A 5000-nucleotide genomic window follows, 5' to 3' on the forward strand; every position below is an offset into this window, starting at 1 on the left:
CTCTGCTCACAATCACAACCACACGTCAGCCAGACACTCTTATCACGCACTACTCTCTGCCTGTAACAGGCACAGAGACAATATGTAAGCACCAGCATGGAACAACACCCAGTGCATCCTCTCCGCCACATTAGACTATCCACACTATCATAACCAGACCGGGAGGTCCACTCACAAAACAGAATATCCCACCCTTCCGACAACCACCATTGCTCAGCTAAGCCACCAACACCCACACATGTCCTACACAGGGGTACACCCAACATCACAATACTGCCTCCTGTCACAGCACACAAACAATGGCAGGAATGAAAGACACAGGTCTGCCACAAGCATGGAATCAGAGCGCCGCCTGTTATGAGCCAAAGGTGCACCCTGACGTGGCAAATCAGATGATGCCGCAGTCATTTACTTACGATAATCACAATCAACAAACCGGCCCCCCCCCCCCCCCCAAAACACCTTTCCTTACAACAATGTGTACCTTAACCTAACCCGTATTGTGCCTTAACCTAACCCGTATTGTGCCTTAACCTAACCCGTATTGTGCCTTAACCTAACCCGTATTGTCCCTTAACCTAACCCGTATTGTGCCTTAACCTAACCCGTATTGTGCCTTAACCTAACCCGTATTGTGCCTTAACCTAACCCGTATTGTGCCTTAACCTAACCCGTATTGTGCCTTAACCTAACCCACGTTGTGCCTTAACCTAACCCACGTTGTGCCTTAACCTAACCCACGTTGTGCCTTAACCTAACCCACGTTGTGCCTTAACCTAACCCACGTTGTGCCTTAACCTAACCCACGTTGTGCCTTAACCTAACCCACGTTGTGCCTTAACCTAACCCGTATTGTGCCTTAACCTAACCCGTATTGTGCCTTAACCTAACCCGTATTGTGCCTTAACCTAACCCGTATTGTGCCTTAACCTAACCCGTATTGTGCCTTAACCTAACCCGTATTGTGCCTTAACCTAACCCGTATTGTGCCTTAACCTAACCCGTATTGTGCCTTAACCTAACCCGTATTGTGCCTTAACCTAACCCACGTTGTGCCTTAACCTAACCCACGTTGTGCCTTAACCTAACCCACGTTGTGCCTTAACCTAACCCACGTTGTGCCTTAACCTAACCCACGTTGTGCCTTAACCTAACCCACGTTGTGCCTTAACCTAACCCACGTTGTGCCTTAACCTAACCCACGTTGTGCCTTAACCTAACCCACGTTGTGCCTTAACCTAACCCATATTGTGCCTTAACCTAACCCATATTGTGCCTTAACCTAACCCATATTGTGCCTTAACCTAACCCATATTGTGCCTTAACCTAACCCATATTGTGCCTTAACCTAACCCATATTGTGCCTTAACCTAACCCATATTGTGCCTTAACCTAACCCATATTGTGCCTTAACCTAACCCATATTGTGCCTTAACCTAACCCATATTGTGCCTTAACCTAACCCATATTGTGCCTTAACCTAACCCATATTGTGCCTTAACCTAACCCATATTGTGCCTTAACCTAACCCATATTGTGCCTTAACCTAACCCGTATTGTGCCTTAACCTAACCCGTATTGTGCCTTAACCTAACCCGTATTGTGCCTTAACCTAACCCGTATTGTACCTTAACCTAACCCGTATTGTGCCTTAACCTAACCCGTATTGTGCCTTAACCTAACCCGTATTGTGCCTTAACCTAACCCGTATTGTGCCTTAACCTAACCCGTATTGTGCCTTAACCTAACCCGTATTGTGCCTTAACCTAACCCGTATTGTGCCTTAACCTAACCCGTATTGTGCCTTAACCTAACCCGTATTGTGCCTTAACCTAACCCGTATTGTGCCTTAACCTAACCCGTATTGTGCCTTAACCTAACCCGTATTGTGCCTTAACCTAACCCGTATTGTGCCTTAACCTAACCCGTATTGTGCCTTAACCTAACCCACGTTGTGCCTTAACCTAACCCACGTTGTGCCTTAACCTAACCCACGTTGTGCCTTAACCTAACCCACGTTGTGCCTTAACCTAACCCACGTTGTGCCTTAACCTAACCCACGTTGTGCCTTAACCTAACCCACGTTGTGCCTTAACCTAACCCACGTTGTGCCTTAACCTAACCCACGTTGTGCCTTAACCTAACCCACATTGTGCCTTAACCTAACCCATATTGTGCCTTAACCTAACCCATATTGTGCCTTAACCTAACCCATATTGTGCCTTAACCTAACCCATATTGTGCCTTAACCTAACCCATATTGTGCCTTAACCTAACCCATATTGTGCCTTAACCTAACCCATATTGTGCCTTAACCTAACCCATATTGTGCCTTAACCTAACCCATATTGTGCCTTAACCTAACCCATATTGTGCCTTAACCTAACCCATATTGTGCCTTAACCTAACCCATATTGTGCCTTAACCTAACCCATATTGTGCCTTAACCTAACCCATATTGTGCCTTAACCTAACCCATATTGTGCCTTAACCTAACCCATATTGTGCCTTAACCTAACCCATATTGTGCCTTAACCTAACCCATATTGTGCCTTAACCTAACCCATATTGTGCCTTAACCTAACCCATATTGTGCCTTAACCTAACCCATATTGTGCCTTAACCTAACCCATATTGTGCCTTAACCTAACCCATATTGTGCCTTAACCTAACCCATATTGTGCCTTAACCTAACCCATATTGTGCCTTAACCTAACCCATATTGTGCCTTAACCTAACCCATATTGTGCCTTAACCTAACCCATATTGTGCCTTAACCTAACCCATATTGTGCCTTAACCTAACCCATATTGTGCCTTAACCTAACCCATATTGTGCCTTAACCTAACCTATATTGCGCCTTAACCTAACCCATGTTGCGCCTTAACCTAACCTATGTTGCGCCTTAACCTAACCTATGTTGCGCCTTAACCTAACCTACGTTGCGCCTTAACCTAACCTATATTGCGCCTTAACCTAACCTATATTGCGCCTTAACCTAACCTATATTGCGCCTTAACCTAACCTATATTGCGCCTTAACCTAACCTATATTGCGCCTTAACCTAACCTATATTGCGCCTTAACCTAACCTACGTTGCGCCTTAACCTAACCCACGTTGCGCCTTAACCTAACCCACGTTGCGCCTTAACCCAACCCACGTTGCGCCTTAACCCAACCCACGTTGCGCCTTAACCCAACCCACGTTGGGCCTTAACCCAACCCACGTTGCGCCTTAACCCAACCCACGTTGGGCCTTAACCCAACACACGTTGGGCCTTAACCCAACACACGTTGGGCCTTAACCCAACACACGTTGGGCCTTGACCCAACACACGTTGGGCCTTAACCCAACACACGTTGGGCCTTAACCCAACACACGTTGGGCCTTAACCCAACACACGTTGGGCCTTAACCCAACACACGTTGGGCCTTAACCCAACACACGTTGGGCCTTAACCCAACACACGTTGGGCCTTAACCCAACACACGTTGGGCCTTAACCCAACACACGTTGGGCCTTAACCCAACACACGTTGGGCCTTAACCCAACACACGTTGGGCCTTAACCCAACACACGTTGGGCCTTAACCCAACACACGTTGGGCCTTAACCCGCTCTGTAATTGTCATACGACGCGTTAAATTAGTGTAGTGTTGCCTAACTGCAACCCCCGCAATATAGTTTGCTACTCGCACTGCCTGGTCCCCAGTGTATCGCTTCATGTTAAACACCTTGCAGCGATACACTGTAATGTGGATGGCAGCAGGACGTACATGCTCAATGCCCTTCGCAGTTGTTCATTGGCATTCGCATGGCGAAGCACTTAGCCTACGCTGTGGTACGGCCTGTGTCAACTGTCCGCTGATGTTGTACGTCCAAATCACACACTGTACTGCACATTGGTCCTCATGTACTGAATGATACATCGTGGTACATGTGACCGTACAACGACTGCGCCAACAACGGCGAACCATGCGGTCCAACTGTTGTGCACTCAGCTATGTGTCGTCTCCCTATAAGAGCCGGATTGCAGTGTGGTATGCCCTGGATGGCGATCAGCATGAGCCGTCTGTTGATGTAGTGGCGCGTGTTGTCAGACGTAGTCGTCTCTTCTCACACACCGTGACAGCATGGTGCACTGCGTTCCACATCTGCGACATGCGACAGAGGCCGGTTGACAGTCGTTCGCGCAATGGACATCGCATACGTACGGGGGCCACCTTCCACGTGTTCGCGAAGCGTGCACATGTTGTTGCGTGTATGTGGGCAGACATAGTGTGTCGTGACACCTGACACAGGCATGCAACAATCGTTGAATTTGCAAATGGCGATGGACGTCTACGTTTGCTGGTGACGTTACGCAAATGAACAACTGGTAAACCGTTGTGGTGCGGTTGTTCTCGCTAGAGGTGAATCAGTGATGGCGACGATCGGTTGAGCTACCAACCGGTTGTTTCAGCGATACCCACCATGCCCACGAACGTGAATGGCATGTGGGTGTGAAGCGATACGCGGCGGTGGCTGGGTGGGACCGTCCCCGGCCGGTGAGGGGGGGCCTCCCGGCGTGCTGGCCGCGCGGTGCGTGGGCGCACGCGCTACAGCCGGCTGGTGGGGGCGGCCAGTGGCAGGCGCGCCGGCCGACGGAGGCGGCAGGCGGCGCAGCTGCGCGCCGGCGCACCCTGCACGCGGCGCCGTGCGGCCAAAGTAGGTCCTCGCGGGCCCGGTGCGAAGCGCGGTGGACATCTGCAGTGTGCTGGTCCGATTGAGGACTGTGTGCGCTGAGGATGCGCCGCCGCCCGGCGCTCGGCGCCGCGACGCCGTCTGCTGCTCGGTCGCCTCTGCGGTTCTCGCAGGTGGTTTGTATCGCAGCTGTGCGGACGTGTTGGCGCGTGCGCTGTGCTGGGAGAGTTCGCTTCGGCACCCAAGTGGGGCTTTTGTCCTTCTGTGGCGCTGGCGTTGGAGCTGCCGGCCACCGTAGGTGGCGCGTGTTGTCTCCC

The sequence above is a fragment of the Schistocerca americana genome, unplaced genomic scaffold (genome assembly GCF_021461395.2).
Source record: "Schistocerca americana isolate TAMUIC-IGC-003095 unplaced genomic scaffold, iqSchAmer2.1 HiC_scaffold_411, whole genome shotgun sequence".
Taxonomy (NCBI): Eukaryota; Metazoa; Arthropoda; class Insecta; order Orthoptera; family Acrididae; genus Schistocerca; species Schistocerca americana.